At 39.9% G+C, this 26,606-nt stretch overlaps 1 protein-coding gene across 1 annotated transcript in view; it reads right to left on the bottom strand.

Moving 5' to 3' along the window:
• The window catches only part of LOC138747471 (collagen alpha-6(VI) chain-like), a 235,556-nt gene extending 217,008 nt beyond the window's left edge, over positions 1-18,548 (bottom strand). The window contains exon 1 of the mRNA XM_069906720.1: positions 18,482-18,548. The gene's annotated coding sequence lies outside the window, so the exon portion shown is untranslated. The remainder of the gene's footprint in view (positions 1-18,481) is intronic.
• Positions 18,549-26,606: the final 8,058 nt, after the last annotated feature.

The raw sequence follows: 26,606 nt of genomic DNA, 5'->3' as shown, positions 1-26,606 counted from the left end.
TGGGCCAAATAGAAAACAGGCTCATCCAGGCTGTCGAGAGGAGAGTCCAAGACATGGGAGGGAAACTGGACAAGATCCAGCATACCCTATCTGGGCTGATGGGCAAGGTGGTTGAAGTGGAGTAAAGGGTGGGTAAAAATGAGGGCACCAAACATGATATGGGTATTAAATTGGAGATGCTGCTGAATGAAAGGGAGAACATCTGGAGGAAATTAGGCTAAATAGCATTAAAATAGTGGGGCGAAAGGAAGGGATTGATTTTAGATCTGGATCCCTGAGGTGCTGAGCAGGGGTATATTAGATCATAGATCCTTTTTCCCAAGACCAGGTCCTGGGCAGAGACTGTATCCTGTCCTGATGAGATTGTTGCATTATCTGGACATGGAGGAAATATTAGGAGCAACGACGATGACAGGTGCAAAGAAGAGAGGGTCCCCCTTAGAGGGTGGTGGGAAATAAAATCTTCTTCTACCCGGACATTAGTGCAGCACTTTTGAAGACCAGGAAGGTGTTTGAGCCAGCCAAGAGTCTGATCAAGCAAAAGGGGTACGAATGTGTAGTGAGACATCTGGCCACCCTGAAGGTGAGGTTACTGGGAGGAGAAAGAAAATTTATTGCGGATCCAGAGAAGGCACAGGAATTCGCCAAAGGTTTGCCCACACTGGGAAGAACGAAGAAGAAGTAAAGCCCAACTGGGGATCAGCCTACAATGGTTGTTATTACATTGCAAATTTAGCCCACAGGAGTGTACAGACATGTTATGGACTGTAATATTTTGGTACTTGAATTGAAAAAAGATCTGAAAAAGGTTATACCAAAAAGAAAAGAAGTTATAATTACAGGTTTTCTTGGGGAGCTCGGGACATGGAGAGAGGAGTAGATGGGTGCCGGTGGCACAACCTGCTATTGGGCGGGGGGGGGGAGTGTTGACAACTGAAGGAGGTTGGCAACAGAGTGGGAGGGGTGAATGTAACATGGGGAAAATGGCCTGTTACTGTGCTATCTGTCTAAAGATTTTTTTTTTAATTAACAGTGATGGATAATGCTGGAGAAACAAACAATGCAACAACGCGTAGCTCACGTTTCAGGCTTGAGCCCTTCATCAGGCCAGTATTGCCAGCGTTGAGAGACACACGGGATCAGTCGCTCCTGCTGCAGTGAGGTGGCCTCTCTGTCCATCACCCAGTGCCCACCGCTAACTGCCTCCGGGTGCTCTGGATAAGCTGCTTTAATTCAACACCCCTCCCCACCCAATCCTCCACCTTCCCACCAAACTATTAGATTTTTAATCCCCAATTCAGTTGGAGACCTGCGGCGCGTGACACATGAGAGGGCTTTTTTTAAAACTCTTAAGAGAGAATCAAGGTGTGAAGGAGTGTTTGGGACGTGAGGTTGCTGGTAATGAGACTGGAAATGTACAGCCCACCCGACGACTGCGGGAGCAGCCAATCCTCTTGCCTGTAATCTCCAGCCAAGCCCCCACCACACATCGGCAGGCAGCGAACTACCTATCCTGCAATGGGTCAATCATTCGCTTTCCATACGAAGGGAACACCATCTATTAAATAATCTGCTGGGGCAGTACGACATGATGGATAAATCACGAACAAAATAACCATGTACCCCCAAACATGGAAATTTTTAAAACTACAAATGTAAAGAAAATGATTAAAAGGTCTGGAATTGATTCATACAACTTGCCTTTATGATATTTTATTATGCATGTAGAAAACGTAAAAGTTCCATTATTACATTTGGAATGTAACATACGTGAAATTGTTTAACTGTGTCCACTATAATGAAGACAGAGAGCGGGGCAGCTGGTTGGTACAAGTCGCGGGAGGGTGGGGGGTGTTATTGGGCAGCAGAGCCCTGAGCAGAGACAAACTGCCCCAAATACGGCCCTGTGTCAACATCAGCCATGAGGTTTCAGCCAGCGGCGGGCACCAAGGCACCCCAATACTGGTCCAACTCCTCCTCATGGACCCCTCTCCACTGGGCTAGGCTAGCCGGCACATCAATTCTCTCCTGCCCTCACTGAGCACCATGTACATATGCACACCCCGAGTACATGCCAATTTAGAATCTGTGAGGGGTGGGGGCAGGGGTCAGCTGTGGAGGGTTGGGGGGGCGGGTGTGGGGAAGGTCAGTCTAGGACCCAGGGGGTAGTTAATCTGCCACTGAAGGGAAGCAAAAGAGACCCTCCTCAGAGTCACTGAGTGTCCATGAATTTCCCTCCAGGCCTCCCACAGTTCTGCAGCCACCCAGATCCCCAGCAACCCGAGCTCCAGATCCAAGCCTCCACCATGATCAAGAAGCCTTCAATGTTCAAAGCCTTTCAGGAGCCCTTCCTGCTCTCAGCAGCCCCTCAAATCCTAGTCCCGATACCTGGCTCCCACGAGCCAGTCACGAGCAGCCTGTCTCACATGCGAGTCCTTCGGCTGCACCGCCCGCAGCCCGTGTGGGATCCTTCAGCCGCTGAGCCCCTTGCTGATTCTCTGCTATGGTCACCATCCTGTTGAGCTGTTCCCTGGGTGGGGGGGGGGTATTGTTTCTCCCCATTTCTCGTGCTCTATATTGGACCACTGCTCCCTCTGAAGCCTGCAACCCATTGAGACCACTGCCAGCTCAGGGCACCGCCAGGCTGGGCACAGACCCCCATGGTTGAAGGATTTTAAATAAAGGCACTGTCTGCTCCTTCAGCAGGATATTTAAGATGTGTATGGAGCCGTTGGCATGAGGACTGGGTGGTTAGACTAGCAGAAGAATGCTGTGGCTCTGCTCCCTGCTCTCCCCATTTCTATAGAGACCAAGCCCAGATTTTCTTGGATTCCGTTCCTAGTAGTTTCAGCTTCTCTGCTCTCATTAGTGTTGCATTTTTCCAGTGTTTTCAAGGGTAAATAACATATGCCAAACATTGATGAAGGATCATTGAGCTCAAGCATTACCTCCATTTTTCTCTCTCTCTCGGCAAATGCAGCCTGGCCTGCTATTTCCAACCACGCCTGCTTCATTGCAGATCGCCAGACTATGCAGTTTTTTGCGGCATTGGTTTAACCATACCCTATTGGAATGGGCCAGACACTGAAGTATCGGAGGAGGCGGAGTGTGCACGAGGAGTCACGGAGCGGCTGAATCGACCCTGAATGATCTTGATTGTGCTTTGTAAAAGGCATAAAGAGATCTGTCTCTGGGATAGGCTGATAGCATTTAGTTGAGAATATTAATGCTTTTGCTGTTAACCTATGCACTGGATATTTGTAAAGGTGCGTTAGCTACGAACTCAGAAAGGAATTCAGCTATTTAGTGAACTTGTTGTTTGCCTTCGTAGTTGAAGATGACCGTGACTTCAAAATCACGTTGGGTTTGAAGTCATGACTTGGATTAAAGGGAGGGAGAGTTGCGCAGGTCAACAACCTCACTCTCTCGCCCCGGCCTATCTGGACCCAGTGGCAAGACATGGTCAAGGCGGCTGGAGACGGTTCAGGATGCAGTGGATGGCCAGCAGTGTTCCGTGTCCCTGTCTCACTGTGCCCTCTTAGCGCTCCATGATGCATTGCTGAGAATCACCTTTCTGCCCGTTGAACCAGTGATGTTTCTTCCGCGCAGTCCACTGAATCCAGGCTTCACAGATATCTAGCTATTTACCTTATTTAGTTAAACATAATTCAGACCATCTGCAATCTTTCTTGGCCTATGCATTAAAATACAGATACTGTCAATAATTATATACTCATAGTCAAACCATCACTTACAGCAGGAAATCACTGACCAACAGTGGACAAATACCAGGTGCAACGATTCCTGAAGAACTTTCTGGAACATTGTCTTGGCATTGCTTTAGTGGAAAATCTAGACTGCCAGAGATTTTGGAACCATACAAAAATAGTGAAGGGATTGTTTCCTTTGGCCAGACATGAAAGTGGTAAAATATTAACTCCATCATTCAAAACAGCTGATCGCTTCAAGACCATCGCAATTGGACCATCCAATACTTAAAATCTGGAGAATCAGGAAATTAATTTTCATTGACCCCAGGCCTCAATAAATATTGAAAATGGACTACATTACAGAGTGGAAAAGCAAATTAGTTTTCAGAAGGGAATTTGCTTATTTTATTGAAAATAAATGGGAGAATGTTATTAATAGAAAAGCATTATCACAGGTTTCTTCACCCAAATGTAAGTTCATGGTACAATCATTTCAAAAGTTATTTGATTGCAATATTAGATCAGGAGTTAAAAGTTTAATGCCATAAGCTCATAATTCCTTCAGGATTTTTGCCAAAGAATTGTGTTTCCACTTCTTGCCTCTTTCCCCAATAGACAACAGCTGGTTAATCAACAAAAACTCCTTCACACAACTTATTTTCACATTCTTTATAAAAACAATGTTTTTCAGTGACATGGCACTTCTGCGTTAATTTTTTGAAACATTTTTGACACACAGCAGGGTGACAGGTCATTTCGGCCACCCAATTAACCTACATCCTCCGGTACATTTTGAACAGTGGGAGGAAACCGGAGCCCCCTGGGGAAAACCCACGCAGACACAGGAAGAATGTACCAACTCCTTACAGACAGCACAGGATTCGAACCCCGCTATCCGCTACACCAACCCTGCTGCCCACTTATTAACTAGAAACAAGAGGGTTCACCATGATATGTTAACAAATTGACTGCAAGGGCAAACGTTGGGTGGCATGGTTAGCATGACCATTCACACAACATTATTACAGCAATCCAGCGCTGTCTGTTTGGAGTTTGTACGTTCTCCCCATATCTACGTGTGTTTACTCCAGGTGCTCCAGCTTCCTCCCACCCTTCAAAAACATACCAGGGATTGTAGGTTGTAGTAATGCAGACTTTTGTGTTTCATGGGGTTTGCAGGTTAATTGGTGTATTTGAGAAATTGCTTTGCTTGAAGGGATTCTTCTCCTGAGATCTGTGGAATCTCAGTCATTCCATGTTTCCAAACAGAGAGCCACAAATTACTGAATATCAAGGGAAGGGACAGGAGGATAGTGCAGGAAAATAGAGCTGAGGAGCTGAGTTGGGAGATCAGGTGTAGTCTTGGGGTATTATAGACCAGACTTAGAGGAACAGAGATCTGACTCCTGCTCCTACGTTTCATGATAATGCTGCTTTGCTTTGTTTGTTTTGGTACCTGTTATACAGACAGGTTAATGTGAACTATTTTGTAACCGTGGAAAAATACACCCTTCTCACTGTATTAACTGTAGGGAACCACTGTGGGGCGTGTGTATATGTATAGGAGTGTGTGTGAACAGTTTCCTGAGATGGTGGAAGGCATCAGTGAGTAAAGTCTCTTCTGTTAATTGAAGCTTGCATCTCTAAGTTAGTTAAGAAGCCTCCCAAGAAACACAGAGACATAACATGGTGGCAACGGTATAAGAGATCAAGAATAAAGCCATACAATTGATGGTAAGTCACTGAAATACAAAGGGGAAGAAGAGTAAAAACTTTACTGAAAAAAATGTCTGGAGCAACAGCAGTTCACCCAGTGATGGACGGGGAGGCTGGAGAAAGACATTGTTGAATCGTTTAAAAAGTTTCAGTAGAAGTAAAAATTAGCATTCAAAAGCTATTTTTAAATGCAACAGCAGAGGAGAAGGTCAGTTATATACTTCTTTGGACAGGGGAGAGAGGCCTTGACTTATTTAATAACTGGGAGCTTACAGAGGTGGGGAAAAATGATCCAGAGCAGTTATTTGCAAAGTTTGCTTCTCACCTTGAACCCAGGTCTAATCACAAAATTAAATGTGATGAATTTTTTTTTCATGATTTCACTGCAGCTTATTTCATCATTGCTTTACGGAAGGAGGAAGAGCAGGCTTGTTGCACTAAGATTGTGAGGTATCATGGCAGGGAGAGGCAATAGGATTGAGAAATAACCCTGGTGGCTTCTCACTACTGGATGGGCCCTTGGGGCGATCAGCTCCAACACCAGCTGGTGCAGGTTGAATTGCTGGTGCCCAGCAACTGGGGCAGGACTCCCTAGGGTCCAGGAACTGCTGCAGGCTCCAAGGTGCAGTTCCCCGTGGCCCGGGCCAGCTCTCCCCAGTCCAGATGCCCCCTGTGGCCAGGGCCAGCTCCCCCCTGTCCAGATTCTCCACACCGTAGACCGGGGCAGCTCCCCCCGGTCCAGATCCCCCCCCCCCCGTGGATGCTGTCCCCGGTGCAGCTCCCCTCACTATAGCTCGGGCCAGCTCCCTCCAGGGCCTCGTCCCCAGTGGCCGCTCGCTCCAGTGCAACTCATCAAGGTCCAGTGACCGCGGATGAGAGCCATGTAAGCCAAATGTGATGAATTTCAAGGCTTAATGCAAGAGACTGATGAAACTGTTGATAACTTCCTCACTAAATGAAAATTACTGCTGCAAAATGCAGATTTAAGGATATTGAGGAAAGATTAGTTGATGAACTAATATGGGGGAGTGCCCATCCCAAAGTACAAAAGTCTCTCATAGGGAAGGAGAGCTTGAAGCTGGCCAAAGTTACAGACACAGCCAGAGCCTTTGAAGCCATGAGGATGCAAATGAAATCCCCATCTATGCAGACCCACCAAGAATAAAGAGAAGGAAGGGTTGATGCTATAAAAAACACTATCAGAAAAGGGCAAACCCCCAGGTCCCACAGGAGATGCGGCAGACAACACCCCTTCGATGACTGGAACAAATGCCCCGCACACGGTTCTGAATGGGGAGCCTGTGGTAAAACAAACCACTGGGCGAAGATGTGCAAGTCTGGGATGAAGAAAACAGTAATACTAGTGAAGAAAAAAGACAAGAAGAAGATCCACCATATAAAAGGAAACAACAATGAGGACTCCGACACCCAGATATTGGACCTAGAATCCATACACGTTCACAAGATGTCGGGTGAGATGAAAGAAGGAAGCGAGTTGCACACAAGGATCCAAATACAGAGGACAATCCAGAACAAGCCTACAATATTTAACCTAAAGGTGAAGCTGGATACTGGATCTCAAAGTAACATCCTTCCGCTCAGACTCTACCGCCAGATGTTCCCAGAGAACATAATCAAAGGGGATTCAAAAGACAGTGCATTGTAAACAGCAAGTGTCACATTAACGGCCTATGGTGGACCCATGATCAAGCAGCTAGGGAGAGTTAAGATCAATGGCTCCCATAAGGGAAAGAACATCCTCTGTACATTCTACGTGGTAGTCGCAGACGGACCAGAAATTCTAGGTCTGGATAACTGCTGGGAGTTGCAGTTGATCTCTGTCAATTATAAGATCCAGATGAAGTTATCCAATAGGATAAACAGACACACATTAAAAAAAGAGATAATGATTTAAACAAAAGTACCTGCCAGGCCATGACACACAGTGAGAGCAAACTTGTTCACTGAGAATCAAGAGTGGTATTTAATAGTAGCCTGTTACTACTCTAAGGTTCCATTTGTCAAAAGGGTGAAAGACCTAAGAGTGTCAACTATCACCTCAGAAATGAGAGCACTCCTCGCTGAACAAGGAATACCTGAGCAAGTAATATGTGAAAATGGAACACTGTTCACGTCACAAGAATTCAGAAAGCTGGCTGCAGAGTATGGGTTTCTTATCACTACATCATCCCCATATGGCCCCAAAGGTCATGGGTTCATTGAAAGACAAGTGTAAACCATGAAACACACACTAGTTTAGTGTTGTGAAACAAAAGAAGACCCTTCTATCATTATGAGCAACACCTTTAAGGGCTGAGATGAAGTCCCTGGCAGAACTTCTAAATGGCAGGAGATATAAAACAACTCTGCCAAGTAAAATACACCCTCCAGAAGATCAGGAGGAAACCAGAAGAAGACTGGCTGACACGCAAGAAGAAGGACACCAGCATTATAACAAATATGCACAAACATTACCAGAACTCTTCAGAGGGCAGCATGTGCATATTCAAGAGCCGATGTGGAAAACATGGACCCCAGCAAAGGTCATCAGAGAAGCTGAGACACCAAGATCATACATTGTCCTGACAGACTCTGGCAATCAGCTGAGGAAGAACAGAATCCACTTCCAATCGATGCAACATGTGATGAAGCAGCAAGCTTTAATACCAATGTGATAGTACAGATTCTATCACCAATGTGTATATGTATAGATTGTAGTGTAGGATGATTGTGATTGACTGAGAGCATAGCCACGCCTACTGGCAGGTCTTAAAGGGTTGCTCCTAGCCAGACCAGATCATTCTGGACTGGTCGACCTACATGTGATACACCCCAGTCTTCTAGTTAATAAAAGCCTTGGTTTGGATCAACAAACCTTTGATTCTTTCAATATGCTCTACCACCAGCCAAGCCTGCAACACCAATATCAAGTGAGGCATCAAGTGAAGAGACCACAACCACTAATACCGAAACATCAACACAGCAGTTGTCAGGTGAAGCACCACAAGCTCCATCACCTCCACCTGTACCAGCAACACAGAGCCCAACGGTCACAGTCAAATTCACAAGATGGCGAAGAAACATACTGCTGCCAGTGCGATATCGATAAGAACTATTTGAAAATAGTTGTGTCAATAAATTAGTGCACAAGTTCAGTTACTTAAGTTGCACTGGAAAGAAAGTGATAAAGAACACTACATTTTTCTTTATCTTGAGAAGGAGGGATGTTATATAGTCAGGATAATGTGAACTATTTTGTAACCACATAAGAATACACCCTTCTCACTGTAGTATCTGTAGTGCACCACTGTGGGGCGTATGTATATGTATAGGTGTGTGTGTGAACAGTTTCCTGAGATGGTGGAAGGCATCAGTAAGTAAAGTTTCTTTTGTTATTTGAACCTTGCATCTCTAAGTTATTTAAGAAGCCTCCCAAGTAACACAGAAACGTAACAGTGCCTACACACAGCAAAAGGACAAGAACGTCGATTCATGCAGTTAATTTCAAAATGATGATCAGATACCTGCATCACACAAAATAGACTTGGAAAGTTAGTCAATATATGGATTTTATTTTATAGACTGACAGCCCTCTAAATTACATTCAGGCCACCTGACTAGACAACAAAGATTTTGCTTCCTGAACATTTTGGGTGCACCGTAAGGATTTTGGACCACTGATTACGAAAACCACCTTAAAAGTTTCCTATCATGTACCATTTATTTGGATATAACCTATTTTTGTGATTTTCTGTCATATTTTAAGTCTACTTCAAAGATACAAAGCCATGAAGTGCAGCGTGTCACTGAAAATTCATTTTCTGCATTCACACTGGGACATCTTCCCCGCTGATCCTGGCGCAGTCGGTGATGGACATGGTGAAAGGTTTCACCAAGAAATTGTGACCATGGAAAAGCGGGATCAGGGCACCTGGAATTCATCAGCGCTGGCCGACTAATTTCAGACACTGACACGAAAGGCATCAGATGCTTAGTACAAATGAAAATCAAAGGAAAAACATTTTTAGGTCAGTAAAACTAACAATAACACCCAATTGACCTACATCCCCACTGCATTTTTGAATGGTGGAAGGAAACCAGAGCCACTGGAGAAAACCCATGGAGACACAGGGAGAACAGGAGGAGTCACGTGATGGAGTAGTGGCCGGTCAGGGAATTCCAGCCCTCTCCGGAAAAGTTAAAAAAATGCACAAAACACAAAGGTACAAGAGTAAAAATTAAAACAAAGTAAAAATAAAGGTAAGAAGAAAATGGCAGCAAAGAGAGAAAAATCGAAAACAACGGGAAGAAGAGAAGAAGAAAGAACATCGGAAGAAGAAGGTGAAGGCCTTACCTGTCCGAGGAGGCCCGCCGCGGAGAGAGAAGCCCGCTCCCTCAGGTCAGTGGAAGTCCCGAGCTTGGGACTACAAAAATGGCTCGAGGAGCCGAGTAAAAGTGCGCAACCGCGCATGCGCATGAAAAACATCAGACTGACGGGAGGGAGGAACAGCTGCGGAGCCGATCTCCATAGCTGAGAGAGACAGCTGCAACACAGCAACAGGTGCAGAACAGAGAAAATAACGACAACAAGAAAGAAGAGGGTAAAAAGAAAACTAGGAAACAACAGATGGTCAACCCAGAGGAAGAAGAAGAAGAAGAACAGAAAGAAATGGAAGGAGAAGAGAAAGGCAAGACAATGGATATATCTTTTTTTAAAGAATATATGGAATCAGTGAAAGAATGGCAATTACAAGAATTTAATGAGATAAAAAGAAGAATTAAGAGTGCAGAAGAAAAAATGAATAAAATAGAAATGGTCATATCAGAGATAGGAAAAAGAGTGGATAATATGGAAGAATTAAAAATAATTGTAGAAATGGAAGTAGAGGACTTAAAAGAGAAATTAGAAGAATCTAATAAAAAAAGTTAAATAGGCACATGAGCTGTTAGCTCAGAAGATAGATATAATGGAAAACTATAATAGAAGAAATAATATAAAGATAGTGGGCCTTAAGGAAGATGAAGAAGGCAAGAATATGAGAGAATTTATAAAAGATTGGATCCCCAGGGTCCTAGGAAGACCAGAATTACAGGAAGAAATGGGAATGGAGAGGGCACATAGAACATTAGCCCCGAAACCACAACCGCAGCAAAAACCAAGATCCATTTTAGTAAAATTCTTAAGATATACAACAAGAGAAAATATATTGGAGAAAGGCAATGAAGAAAATAAGAGAAGACAAAAAGCCACTGGAATACAAAGGTCAAAATTTTTTTTTCTATCCAGACATAAGTTTTGAACTCCTGAAGAAGAGGAAGGAGTTCAATACAGCAAAAACGATCTTATGGAAAAAAGGATATAAATTTATGTTAAAGTACCCAGCGGTATTTAAAATAGTTATTCCAGGGCAACAAAACAGACTATTCTCGGATCCAGAGGAAGCACGAAAATTTGCAGAACAACTACAAAACAAGCAGAGAGATGAAGACATGTAATGAGAGTAAAAATGACCACGAACTATATGTGTGTGTGTATATGGGTATATATTATATATATATAGATGTGTATGTATATATGTGTATACATGAATGTATCCGTATTGAGGAAAATATATAGAGTATAGATAAAAATTAATAAGGGAATGAAAGGGACTAGAGGGAATAAGGAGGGAATTAAAAGAGTGACCTTTGTTATATATGAAAATTGAAATTTTTTATGGGGGGGGCTGGGTGGGGAGGAGTTACGGTCACTGCAAAATCAGTTGACGTTTGCGAGTGAATTCGCAAATCCAAATGGAGAGGGGAGATGTGGTTGCCAAAACAAGGGATAAAGGGCAAATCAGGAGGGGGAGGGGAGAATGGGGAAAAGATACCTGAACACATATTATATAAATGGGATGAAAAATTGGTACAACGTAGGAGTTCTCCAGTATTACATCATCTGCTCAATATTTGGAAGAAGATTCATGTAGAAAGGAATAAAACATATTACCCATTACAAAAACTAATAATGATGCAAAATCAGTTACTTCCTTTTACAATAGATAACCTTTCCTTTAGAGAATGGGAGAAAAAAGGGATCAAAAGAATAGAAAATTGTTTTTCAGGAAATAAATTATTATCCTTTGAACAAATGAAAGATAAATATAATATAACTCAAGATACAGTGCTGGCATATTACCAATTGAGATCCTACTTGAAGGACAAATTAGGAAGCAGTCTGAGGCTACCAGAGGGAAGTAACTTTGAATATGTGATTACAGATACAATGATAATCAAAAGATTTATAACAAATATGTATATTAAACTGCAAGAAAAGGAGAATGAGGAAACAAATGGTAAAACTAAACAAAAATGGGAACAAGATTTAAATATAAAGATAAAAAAGGAAACATGGGAGAAGTTATGCTCTGGAACGATGAGAAATACAATAAACACGAGGTTACGTATGATACAATATAGCTGGATACACAGGCTATACATTACACCTCAAAAGTTAAATAAATGGGACCCAACAGTATCTGACAGATGTTTTTGTTGTAAAAAGGAAATGGGAACAACAATTCATGCAATCTGAACATGTGAGAAAGTGAAAAAATTTTGTGAAGATCTAAACCAGATATTAAATAAAATTACAGAAAGCAATATACCAAAAAACCCAGAGATCTTCCTCCTAAGTAACATAAAAAACAATGAATTTGGACTTGATTTGGATGGTGCAAAAAAAAGATTTGTTAAGATAGCTCTAGCCGTAGCAAAAAAATGTATTATGTCAACCTGGAAATTGGAAGATAATTTGAGAATACAACAATGGTATATAGAAATGAATAAATGTATTCCATTAGAAAAAATAACATATAGTTTAAGAAATAATATTGAAATATTTGAACAAATATGGGAGCCATACATGAAACACAATAGAGAAAACCTACCGGGGACATTTACCACCTAAATTAACGAATGGAGAAGGAAATGAAAAGAATTGACTCAGTGGAATTTCTTGTTTATTTTTATTGAATGACAACATTGTTTGACTGGTTTAATGTATCTTAGATTTTGTACTTTAAATGAATGGGGGGGAGGTAGGGAGGGTGGGATGGGAGGAGGGAGGGGGGGAGAAAATGACACTGTATATATTTGAAAAGGAAAATGTATGTATCTTGGTCAATGTGGTTTATGGTGTGAAAAATAAAAAAAATTTTAAAAAAAATAAAAAAAGAGACACAGGGAGAACATGCAAATTCCTTTCAGACAACACATGATTCGAATCCTGGTCCCAATTGCTGGTGCTGTAACAATGTTGCGTGAACTGCTGCACTAATCTTGATAATCAAACAGCCAATGGCTACTGGATTTGTGCCTTTCTGATATATCCTCTCCACCAAGGAGATGGTACATGATTTCCTCAGTCCAGGGCCAACTCCCTTGCAGTTTTCCACATACAGTACAACTCCGATTATCTAAAATAGTCGGAACCGGGCCTATGTCGAATAAACGATTTTTCGGAGAACTGGTCTTTTTTTTAAAAAACAGCCCAGTAACAACAGCAAATCACTTGTATCAATGTTTAAACAACAACAAGCAACAAGGAAAGGCTTTTTAAGCATTAAAATAATGTTTAATTCTCTCCAAAAAATTGCTGATCGTCACTGATCACTGAAACCTCCCAACCACCGCCACCAATCCCTGATACATCTCCACCACTGCCACTAACCCTCATGGATTCTTCCCACACCGGTAGAACACGTACTGGCAAGTCAGCAGGCTCCTGTTTCCCCAGTCACCAGAAATCCAGATGTCCAAGTCCTGACTCCGAATCCTCCCCTTGGCCTACCGCACATGCACACTGGGTAGTCCAGTGTGTATGTGCAGTAGTAGGCCAAGGGGAGGGTTCGGAGTTGGCGTCGGGAGTTCCGGTGACAGGGGAGGGAGGGAATGCCACTGAGCCCGAGGTCTCAGTCCTGCTTGGGAGGCCGCTCTCCTTGATGACGTCAGGACAAGAGATTCTTCTGACCATTTGCAGCTGGGAGACAGTGGAACGAGTTTGAGAGGGAGAGTTGGAGAGAAAAGTCAATAGGGGAAGGTAAAGAAGAAATGGAAAGAGAGAGGGGAGGGAGTTACCTGAAACCAGGACAATCGTCATTCTAATTTCATTTTGAGTGAAATTATTTTCAACCTGTGAGGTCAGTTCAACTCCCAAAAAATTTTCAGATAAATGAGGATTTCTGATTTGTTTTGGATATCATCATTTATACAAAAATTTTTTTTAACATTTTGGATAAACGAAGATTTTGGAGAATCCGATTTTGGAGAATCGGAGTTGTACTGTACTCCATTTGTGAGCTCACTCATGCTTTCTTCAGGTTCAGCATGGGCCCCTGACTTTGAGCACTGCTTCAATTCATGGATTCCAAAATTGCACGGGGAATTCCACTCCCTTAATAAATTTATTAAAAATGTTGGATAAATGAGGATTCCGGAGAATCCAATTCCGGATAATCGGAGTTGTACTGTACTTCCCAAACACTTCTGAAGGAAAGGCAGAGGCCTTTCTCCAAGTACAAGGATCAAATTAATCTGAAGCAAAAAGAATAGAAAAGAACCCAAAAGAGGATTGGAAACTTCTCCAGATGAATACAAAAGAGGAGATGTTTCTGTGATATTAGCTGCCAAGTTTCAGAGTCTGTTACTTTGATTTGGCTCCTTGAATGCTAGCTATTAGTTTTTACTCTTGGGAATAGAGGTGGCCTGATTATTTGGAACCCAAGGACCATAGAACATTACTATCCTGAAACTGGCCCCTTTGGCTCTTCTTGTCTGTGCCGAACCATTTTTTTAGCCTAGTCCCACTGACCTGCACCCAACTCACAGACCTCCATCCCTCTCCCATCCATGTAGCAGTCCAAGTTCTTCTTAAATGTTAAAACTGAGGCCACATTTGCCACTTCAGCCAGGAGCTCGTTCAGCACCCCCACCACTCTCTGTGTGAAGTTTCCCCCTCATGTTCCCTTAAACTTTTTCCCCTTTTACATTTAACCCATGTCCTCTGGTTTGTACCTCACCCACCCTCAGTGGAAAAAGCCTATCTGCATTTACTCTGTCCATCCTCTCATAATTTAAATATCAAATTTCCCCCCCTCCCCCCCACCTTGTTCTTCTACTCTCCAGGGAATAAAGTCCTAACCTCTTTAACCTTTCCCTGTATCTCAGTTCCTGAAGTCTGGGCAACATCCTAGTAAATCTTCTCTGCACTCTATCTTATTGATATATTTCCTGAAGTTAGGTGACCATGCTATGTGGACATTCATTTCAAGGGGAATAGTGTATAAGAGTAAATAAAGAGGTGTTGTTGAGGCTCTATGGGGCACTGGTGAGACCTCGTTTGAAGTACTGTGTGCAGTTTTGGGCCCCTTATTTTGGAAGGGTTGTAATGATCTTGGAGAAAGTACAGAGAAGATTTGCCAGAATGATTCATGGAATGCAAGGCTAACATATGTGGAATATTTAGTGGCTCTTGGACTGAATTAATCAGAGTCTAAAAGAATGAGAGGGGATCTCCTAGAGACATTTCAAATGCTGAAAAGATTAGTCAGAATAGATATGAATAAGACGTTTCCCTTGGTGAGTAAATCCGGGACAAGAGGGCAAAGTCTTAGAATTAGAAGGTGCCCATTTAAAACAGAGATGAGGAGAGATTTATTTAGTCAGAGGGTCATGAATTTGTGGAATTCGTTGCGACACTCAAAGTTGTGGAGGCCCAATCATTGGTGGGGGGGGGGGGTGGTTTTCATTAGGGAGATTGATAGAACTTGGAGTGAGATGAGAGAACAGTTTAGCTCAGGGTGGATCTTATGAAAACTGCACACAATACTCCAAATTTGGCCTCACCAATTTCTTATACAGCTTTACCATAACATCCCAACACCTAGACCTCTCCTATCTGATTCAAACAAAGCTGAAAGGACAAAACTCCACATTCATTGACCAGGTGTACAGTAAAACTATGCACAGAGTAGACACCAAATTGCATCCCTGCTCCTTGTTTGCATCGTCCATTCAAAGTCAATCCGTGTGCTTACTATGGGGAAACATAACATGCTAACAAACTAATCAAGGAACTACATCACAGGGAACAGTTTTGTACAGTAGCAATGCAAGGAATTCTTGTACATTCTCTGCTATCGAATGCAGAGGAAAGTTGAGTGTTTGTCTTCCAAATTGGCACATTTCCAAAGATAATGTCCTCTTTGTTTACATCCAGATGAAGAAATTGATACAAGAGAGAACCGGAGTCCCTTCAGTTACATGCAGATAAATTGTGAAACCACTCACATCATCAGGAGAATTCCTGATGGTACATTTTAATCATTTCATTGATTCATTTATGAGATGTGCATATCATGGCAGGCTGATTGAACATTTCAATGCAAAGGTAAAAGACAATCACAGTCGGGTCTCTGGACACAATAAAAGGTGATTCCCATCCTCAGGGCACATTGATGGAACACTTGAACATCTGGACCCCAGATTAGGGTTGGGTTATCTAGAGTTCAAAGGACATTGATGGAACACTTGAACATCTGGAACCCAGATTAAGGTTAGGTTTACCTAGGGTTCAAAGGACACTGATGGAACACTTGAATGTCTGGACCCTGGATTAGGGTTAAGGGTATCTAGGGTTCAAAAGGCACTTATGGAACATTTGAACATCTGGATGCCGGATTAGGGTTCAGGTTATCTAGAGTTCAAAGGTCATTGATGGAACACTTGAACATCTGGAACCCAGATTAAGGTTAGGTTTACCTAGGGTTCAAAGGACACTGATGGAACACTTGAACATCTGGATCCCGGATTAGGGTTCAGGTTATCTAGAGTTCAAAGGTCATTGATGGAACACTTGAACGTCTGGACCCCAGATTATGGTTGGGTTATCTCGAGTTCAAAGAACATTGATGGAATACTTGAACATCTGGATCCTATTAGGGTTCAGGTTATCTTGGGTTCAAAGGACATTGATGGAACACTTGAACATATGGATCCTGGATTAGGGTTCAGGTTATATAGCATTCAAAGGACATTGATGGAACACTTGAACATCTGGATCATGGATTAGGGTTCGGGTTATCTAGGGTTCAAAGGACATTGATGGAACACTTGAACATCTGGACCCTGGATTAGGGTTAGGTTTATCTAGGGTTCAAAGGACACTGATGGAACACTTGAACTTCTGGACCCTGGATTGTGGTTAAGGGTATCTAGGGTTAAAAGGGGACTGATGGAACACTTGAACATCTGGAACCCGGTTTAGGGTTCGGGTTATCTAGGGTTCAAAGGACATTGATGGAACTCTTGAACCCTTAGACCCTGGATTAGGGTTTGGATTATCTTTCATTCAAAGGACATTGATGGAACACTTGAACATCTGGACCCCAAATTAGGGTTCAGGTTATCTAGAATTCAAAGGACACTGATGGAACATTTGAACTTCTGGACTCTGGATTAGGGTTAAGGGTATCTCGGGTTCAAAGGGCACTAATAAAACACGAACATCTGGACCCCAGATTAGGGTTCAGGTTATCTTGGGTTCAAAGATCATTGATGGAACACTGGAACATCTGGACCCCAGATTAGAGTTCACCTTATCTAAAGTTCAAAGGACATTGATGGAACACTTGAACGTCTGGACCTTGGATTAAGGTTAAGGGTATCTAGGGTTCAAATAACATTGATGGAACACTTGAACATCTTGACCCTGGATTAGGGTTTGGGTTATCAAAGGTTTGTGAGTGGAAAATGATGGCTTTCGTCTTGAATGGTCAGGAAGTTTGGACAACGTTAATCAAGCTATGAGATTAACAAAATATTCTTGGTTTTAGGATTAATGTCATCTTCTGGCTTTGTGCAAGATATTGCTAATAAAATTATATGATCTTGTTTTTCTTTAATGGAACTCCATTTTCAGTTCTCTTTTTAACTGTTGCATTTAATATTTCGAATAACAACAATAAGAAAGTGTATTTAAGTACTGTAATTTCCTGAATTATATATATAATTTGCTTATAGCAAAAAAAATTAAGCGTGTTCTTTCTCATAAAATATGATGAATGATTCTTAAATATTTATGATATTTTTAAATCCGTCATTTCATGAGATTTAGATTCCCGGCTTTTTATAATCAATACCTACTCCTGTTTGGAGCCGTGTTGTATTGAATTCATGTGTGGAAAGTTCATGTTAAAGTTTGTAATCCACTAATGAGTAATGAGCTGCCAATTAATGACTTTGAATTGCTGTACAGGTTTACTTTATCCACAGAATTAATGTTTCTAAGCCGATTCGCCAATGGTGTCCATTTGCTAATGCTGTTTAATTCCTTTACTCACACCATTTGGTGGAGCAACTTTAGACATTTATTTTGCTGCAAAATCTGAACTCATACTATTCATTCCTCTGCCTTCCTCCAGAACTGTCTGCTGACTACCATTCAAGGGAATGCATCATCTTACTAAATCGAAGCTTCTCTCAATTTATTCCACAGATCGTTCCCAAGTGAAGCAAGCATTTTTACAAATTTAGTAAATCGAGTCATTAAAAAGAAGCCTCCAGCAACCTGAGTTTTAAAGCAAATTCACGTGGTAATCTGATCCACCAGCAGGTACATCAAATCAAGAATATTTAATAGCCTGAAGTGCAAGAACAATGAGCAAAGCAGCAAAAACATTCCAAAGACCCAAAAGCAGGGAGCACTTATATTAATATATTAATATTTCTTACCTGTTTGGCTCGACACCAAGGCCACCGAGCCGTTACATGGCTTGCCAGATGGAAATGCAAACAAAAATACTTTAAATTTCAGTTAGAACCCAAGTCATGCAGAACTGAGTATGGAAAGGAATCAAACAACACAGACAAATGTAGAGCCATAGAGTTTCTCAATTGAATTGTGTGATCAAGTTTATCACTAATACCAGATCGCTTTGAAACAAACATCATATAGAATCTGCCACATAATAACTTCAGTCAAGCTAATTACACAACAGGATTAGAGTACTCACTAGATTCAATGCATTTATTTCAATATCTTCACCCAATCCTCTCCCCAAACAAATCTTCACACAAACTGCAAAAGAACAAAAAATCCTTTCAGTTCATTAGAAAAAAATCAAGACTAATTAAACCTTTGCTTCTCTTATCTTATAAATAGATTTGCTGGCATCAGTGGGTGAGATAGAAGGTTGTACTCACTACATACCCCTGCAATAGCCACTAGGATCTGACAGCAAGCTTTGAAGCCATTTATACAGTACAATGGTCACAGCTAACTGCAAACCACACCCCCTTACAGTTCCCAAGATAGACACTGGCAACTTAAGTCAGTCACTGAAGTCTTGCTTTCTCTGTTCAAAAGCAGCCTTGCTATTCTACTGAAAGCGAAGGTGCCTTACATGAATGAACACCTCCAGACTATGATTCAGTTTTTCTCAGATTTTGCCTGCCTGTTATCATACCCAGGAATTTTACTTCAGTTCCATTCCAAGAAATAATTCAGCAGCCCCACATTGTATGAGTTATACTATGTTGTGTAGGAGTTATTTTCAAAGAACTTTAGTTCTGATTAAACTTGTGTTGGAGAATCACTGTCGAGCCACATGAGGAACTACAGCAAACAAGTAGAGCCCTTCTCTTTACCTCTTGCCAATATGCCTACAGGAGCAAAATACCATGGAACTGAAAGCTTGGAGGGGAAAGTGCACAGAGCCCAGACTAAACGTCAGGCAGCAAAGAACATTGTTGCTTCAAGTGAGACATCACATCTGCTTTCTCAGCTGGATGTAACAGAGCCACCCATGTGAGATGCTGTTCCACATTTAGCCCTTAATTCTAGATTAGCAATGATCTTTGAGTTCCACAGCACGGGAACAGGCCCTTCAGCTTGCCCATGGTGACCAGTCTACTCCTATTCGCTTGTGTTCACCCCAGATCCCTCTAAACCGTCTTATCTGTTGTGACAGAGTATATAGAGGTGTTTGGGTGTAACCTGCTCTAACAAATGGAACTGAAAGCTTGGGGGAACATTAATACATTTCACCAGGCTTTAGTGCTTAACAGGTAGATGGTTACCACTCAGGAGGGTTCTTGTTGGTTCTCAGAGAGAGAGTTTTCTCATTCCAGGACAGCCACAACTGATTCATTTTTTAATCAGCCACTCCAGTGTCTACTGATGAAACTTATCCCTTCAGGGTTCTCCAAATGATAACCTCTTTCTTTCAGGTCATCACAGAGTTACTTTCTGTTCCTCCTATTCAAAGGGGAACACCAGGCAGCCAGTCCTCTCCTTTGACCAGGCCGTCTTCCAAAGCTTGCCAACTTGTCCCTCTGGAACCAAAGTCTGTGTCTCTCCTCTCTCACTCCCTCCCACTCTGAGAGCAAAGCTGTTCTGCCTCTGCCTGCAAAGATCACCTGCTCTTCCAGACAGCAAACTGTTTCTCAGACAAAGCTGCTGCTGTATGTTACTACATTGTTGCCTTTTGCAAATGACAGTCCATCCTGAGTCTGTGAGCCCTCTGCAAAATTCCTGCAAAAATTCTGTGTTTTAAATTGTGTGTGTGTGTGTGTGTGTGTGACCTGCTCTAACAAACCTTTCCCAAACTCTTCTATATACCTGTCACACTGTCTAAATGACTTTTGAATGTAACTATGATCCCCACTCTTCTGGCAGCTCATTTCATATACCCACCATCCTCTTTGTGTGAAGAAGATCCCTTCTAAATCTTATCCTCCACCTTAAATCCTTGTCCTGCAGTTATAGATTCACCTTCGCTGGGGAAAAGATTATGGTTATAAATCTTATCTATACCTCTCATGATTTTATAAGCTGCTCTTGGGTCCACTGCCCTTATCCTCCTGTGCTCCAGGATGAAAAGCCCCTCCTTAAATAAAGCCTCTCATTAATTACACTGGACAACATTTTTTTTTTCAAAAGGTTTGGTCCTGAAAAATAAATTGTGGATTATGATCGACAACTTCAAGTTGATCACAAAGATAATTTCAGATTTTCCGTATCATGTAGGAAGATGGAGAAACGTTAAATTAACTTTTATGGAACTTAGCATGTTTAATCACATAATGAAGTGTTAGTTTAACTCACCTAAAAATGTTTTGCTGCTAATTTTCGTTTGTACTTGGCATCTGATGACTCTCATGTCAGTGTCTAACAATAGTCGGCCAGCACTCATAGATTCCAGTTGCCCTGATACCACTTTCCCATGGTCGTAATGTCCTGATGAAACCTTTCACCGCATCCGTCACTGACTGCACCAAGATCAGTAGGGAAGGAGTCCGAGTGCGAATGCAGAAAATGAATTTTCAATGACATGATGAACTTCATGGTTTTGTATGCTTGAAACATGACAGGAAATCACAAAAATAATTATATCTAAAAAAAGGTACATGGTAGAAAAATAAAATTAATGTGATTTCATGATCAGCTTCCCAAAATCTATAAAATACACCCAAAAGTGTTCAGGAACCAAAATCTTCATTGTTACGTGTAAATGAAGATCACTCCCTCCCCCCCAAATCCAGGAAATATTCTGGAGAATATTTTCTGTACCCTTTCCAGCTTAACATTTTTTTAATTTTTTTTATTTTTCACACTATAAACCACATTGATCAAGATACATACATTTTTCTTTTCAAATATATACAGTGTCGTTTTCTCCCCCCTCCCTCTTCCCATCCCACCCTCCCTACCTCCCCTCCCATTCATTTAAAGTACAGAATCTAAGATACATTAAACCAGTCAAACAATGTTGTCACTCAATAAAAATAAACAAGAAATTCCACTGAGTCAATTCTTTCCATTTCCTTCTCCTTCTGTCATTTTAGGTGGTAGATGTCCCCGGAAGGTTTTCTCTATTGTGTTTCATGTATGGCTCCCATATTTGTTCAAATATTTCAATATTATTTCTTAAACTATATGTTATTTTTTCTAATGGAATACATTTATTCATTTCTATATACCATTGTTGTATTCTCAAGTTATCTTCTAATTTCCAGGCTGACATAATACATTTTTATGCTACAGCTAGGGCTATCCTAACAAATCTTTTTTGTGCACCATCCAAATCAAGTCCAAATTCTTTGTTTTTATGTTACTTAGGAAGAAGGTTTCTGGGTTTTTTGGTATATTGCTTTCTGTAATTTTATTTAATATCTGGTTTAGATCTTCCCAAAATTTTTTCACTTTCTCGCACGTTCAGATTGCATGAATTGTTGTTCCCATTTCCTTTTTAAAATGAAAACATCTGTCAGATACTGTTGGGTCCCATTTATTTAACTTTTGAGGTGTAATGTATAGCCTGTGTATCCAATTATATTGTATCATACGTAACCTCGTGTTTATTGTATTTCTCATCGTTCCAGAGCATAACCTCTCCCATGTTTCCTTCTTTATTTTTATGTTTAAATCTTGTTCCCATTTTTGTTTAGTTTTACCATTTGTTTCCTCATTCTCCTTTTCTTGCAGTTTAATATACATATTTGTTATAAATTTTTTGATTATCATTGTGTCTGTAATCACATATTCAAAATTACTTCCCTCTGGTAACCTCAGACTGCTTCCCAATTTGTCCTTCAAATAGGATTTCAGTTGGTAGTATGCCAACACTGTATCTTGAGTTATATTATATTTATCCTTCATTTGTTCAAAGGATAGTAATTTATTTCCTGAAAAGCAATTTTCTATTCTTTTGATCCCTTTTTTCTCCCATTCTCTAAAGGAAAGGTTATCTATTGTAAAAGGGATTAGCTGATTTTGCGTCAGTATTAGTTTTGGTAATTGGTAATTTGTTTTATTCCTTTTTACATGAATCTTCTTCCAAATATTGAGCAGATGATGTAATACTGGAGAATTCCTACGTTGTACCAATTTTTCATCCGATTTATATAATATATGTTCAGGTATCTTCTCCCCTATTTTATCTAGTTCTAATCTAGTCCAATCTGGCTTTTCCCTTGTTTGATAAAAATCTGATAGGTATCTTAATTGTGCGGCTCTATAATATTTTTTAAAGTTTGGCAGTTGTAAGCCTCCTTGTTTATACCATTCTGTTAATTTATCTAGTGCTATCCTCGGTTTCCCCCCTTTCCATAAAAAATTCCTTATTATTTTCTTTTACTCCTTGAAGAATTTCTCTGTCTAGTGTATTGGCAATGCCTGAAATAGGTATTGTATCCTTGGGAAAATGTTCATTTTAATACAGTTTATCCTTCCTATTAGTGTTAGTGGTAAGTCTTTCCAATGCTCTAAGTCGTCCTGTAATTTTTTCATTAGTGGATAATAATTGAGTTTATATAGGTGGCCGAGGTTTTTATTTATTTGTATACCTAGGTATCATATTGCTTGCATTTGCCATCTGAATGGTGATTCTTTCTTAAATTTTGAGAAATCCGCATTATTCATTGGCATTGCTTCACTTTTATTTGCGTTAATCTTGTAACCCGACACTTCTCCATATTCCTTCAATTTCTTATGTAATTCTTTTATTGATATTTCTGGTTCTGTTAAGTATACTATAATGTCATCTGCAAATAAACTGATTTTATATTCCTTGTCTTTTATTTTTATCCCTTTTATTTTATTTTCTGTTCTTATCAATTCTGCTAGTGGTTCTATAGCTAACGCGAACCCTGCCTTGTTGATCTGCTTAAGTTAAATTGCTTTGATATATATCCATTTACTGTCACTTTCGCCAATGGCCCCTTATATAATGCTTTAATCCAATTAATATACTTCTATGGTAAACTGAATTTTTGTAATACTTTGAATAAATAATTCCATTCTATTCTGTCAAAGGCCTTCTCTGCGTCTAAAGCAACTGCTACTGTTGGAGCTTTATTCCCTTCTACTGCATGAATTAAGTTAATAAATTTACAAATATTGTCTGTTGTTCGTCTTTTTTTAATAAATCCAGTTTGGTCTAGATTTACTATTTTTGGTACATAGTCGGCTAATCTGTTTGCTAATAGTTTAGCTATTATCTTATAATCTGTGTTAAGTAAAGATATTGGTCTATATGACGCTGGTGCGAATGGATCTTTCCCTGTCGTTGGTATTACTGTAATTATTGCTGTTTTGCATGAATCTGGTAAGCTTTGTGTTTTATCAATCTGGTTGATTACTTCCAGGAGGGGAGGAATTAATAAATCTTTAAATGTTTTATAGAATTCTATTGGGAATCCATCCTCTCCTTGCGTTTTATTATTTGGTAGTTTTTTTTATTATCTCTTGTATTTCTACTATTTCAAATGGTTCTGTTAATTTATTTTGTTCCTCTATTAGTAATTTTGGTACTTCAATTTTAGTTAAAAATTCATCTATTTTGTCTTCTTTCCATTCGTTTTCAGTTTGGTATAATTGTTCGTAGAATTCTCAGAATTTTTCATTAATCTCCGTTGGATTATATGTAATTTGTTTGTCTTTTTTCCTTGATGCCAATACCATTCTCTTAGTTTGTTCTGTCTTAAGCTGCCATGCTAGAATTTTGTGCATTTTTTCTCCTAGTTCATAATATTTCTGTTTTGTCTTCATTATGTTCTTCTCCACCTTATATGTTTGTAGTGTTTCATATTTTATTTTTTATCTGCCAATTCTCTTCTTTTAGATGTGTCTTCCTTCATTGCTAATTATTTTTCTATATTTACTATTTCCCTTTCCAACTGCTCTGTTTCCTGATTGTAGTCCTTCTTCATCTTGGTTACATAACTTTTTATTTTCCCTCTGATGAATGCTTTCATTGCGTCCCATAGTATAAACTTTTCTTTCACTGATTCCGTATTTATTTCAAAGTACATTTTAATTTGTCATTCAATGAATTCTCTAAAATCCTGCCTTTTAAGTAGCATGGAGTTTAATCTCCATCTATACATTCTTGGAGCGATGTCCTCTAACTCTATTGTCAATATCAGGGGTGAGTGGTCCGATAATATTCTAGCTTTATATTCTGTTTTTCTTACTCTGTCTTGCATACGAGCTGATAACAGGAATAGGTCTATTCTTGAGTATGTTTTATGTCTACCCGAATAATATGAATATTCCTTTTCCTTTGGGTGTTGTTACCTCCATATATCCAAAAGTTGCATTTCTTGCATCGATTTAATTATAAATTTGGTTACTTTGTTCTTTCTGTTAATTTTTTTCCCAGTTTTATCCATGTTTGAATCCAAATTAAGGTTGAAATCCCCTCCTATTAGTATGTTCCCTTGTGTATCTGCTATCTTCAAAAAAATATCTTGCATAAATTTTTGATCTTCTTCGTTAGGTGAATATACATTGAGTAAATTCCAAAACTCCGAATATATCTGACATTTCATCATTACATATCTCCCTGCTGGATCTATTATTTACTCTTCTATTTTAATTGGTACATTTTTACTGATTAATGTAGCTACTCCTCTAGCTTTTGAATTATATGACGCTGCTGTTACATGTCCTACCCAATCTCTCTTTAATTTCTTGTGCTCCATTTCAGTTAAATGTGTTTCTTGCACAAATGCTATATCAATTTTTTCTTTTTTCAGTAAATTTAGCAGTTTCTTCCTTTTGATTTGGTTATGTATTCCATTAATATTTAAAATCATATAGTTCAACATAGCCATTTCATACTTTGTTTATGTTTCCTTTCCATTTCCTCATCATCACCTTTCCTTCTTATCCATTTCTGATTTCTTGTTTTGAACACTTTATAAGACAACATTTCTAAAACATCAAACATTTCCCTTATTCTACTATCCAAAATTTCTTTAACCCCACTATCCCCTCCCCTTCCTGAGTTGCCCTTTATCCCTTGTCGGACAACCACATCTCCCCTCTCCATTTGGATTTGCGAATTCACTCGCAAGCGTCAACTGATTTTGCAGTGACCGTAACTCCTCCCACCCAGCCCCCCAGAAAAGATTTCAATTTTCATATATAACAAAGGTCACTCTCTTAATTCCGTCCTTACTTCCTCTCTTCCCTTTCATTCCCTTATTAATTCTTATCTATACTCTATATATTTTCCTTTAAATACGGATACACTCATGTACACACATATATACATACACACATCTATATATATATATATATATATATATATATATACCCATATTCATACATACATATAGTTCGTGGTCATTTTTTACTCTCGTTACATGTCTTCATCTCTCTGCCTGTTTTGTAGTTGTTCTGCAAATTTTTGTGCTTCCTCCGGATCCGAGAATAGTCTGTTTTGCTGCCCTGGAATAACTATTTTAAGGTCCGCTGGGTACTTTAGCATAAATTTATATCCTTTTTTCCATAGGATCGCTTTTGCTGTATTAAACTGCTTTCTCTTCTTCAGGAGTTCAAAACTTATGTCTGGATAGAAAAAAAATTTTTGACCTTTGTATTCCAGTGGCTTTTTGTCTTCTCTTATTTTCTTCATTGCTTTCTCCAATATATTTTTTCTTGTTGTATATCTTAAGAATTTTACTAAAATGGATCTTGCTTTTTGTTGTGGCTGTGGTTTCGGGGCTAATGTTCTATGTGCCCTTTCTATTTCCATTTCTTCCTGTAATTCTGGTCTTCCTAGGACCCTGGGGATCCAATCTTTTATAAATTCTCTCATATTCTTGCCTTCTTCATCTTCCTTAAGGCCTACTATCTTTATATTATTTCTTCTATTATAATTTTCCATTATATCTATCTTCTGAGCTAACAGCTCTTGTGTCTCTAACTTTTTTATTAGATTCTTCTAATTTCTTTTTTAAGTCCTCTACTTCCATTTCTACGGCTGTTTCTCGTTCTTCCACCTTGTCCACTCTTTTTCCTATATCTGACATGACCATCTCTAATCTATTCATTTTTTCTTCTGCACTTTTAATTCTTCTTTTTATTTCACTAAATTCTTGTAATTGCCATTCTTTTACTGATTCCATATATTCTTTAAAAAAAATATATCCATTGTCTTGCCTTTCCCTTCTTCTTCCATTTCTCTATGTTCTTCTTCTTCTTCTTCCTCTGGGTTGGTCATCTGTTGTTTCCTTGTTTTCTTTTTACTCTCTTCTTTCTTTTTCTCTTTTTTTTCTATGTTCTCTTCCTGTTGTTGTGTTGCAGCTGTCATTCTCACCAGCTTAACATTTGTGGTAAACCACTGTAAT

Source organism: Narcine bancroftii, chromosome 1, assembly GCF_036971445.1.
Source record: "Narcine bancroftii isolate sNarBan1 chromosome 1, sNarBan1.hap1, whole genome shotgun sequence".
Lineage (NCBI taxonomy): Eukaryota > Metazoa > Chordata > Chondrichthyes > Torpediniformes > Narcinidae > Narcine > Narcine bancroftii.
The sequence above is the reverse complement of the archived record's forward strand: the minus strand, read 5'-3'. Positions and strand labels throughout refer to the sequence as shown.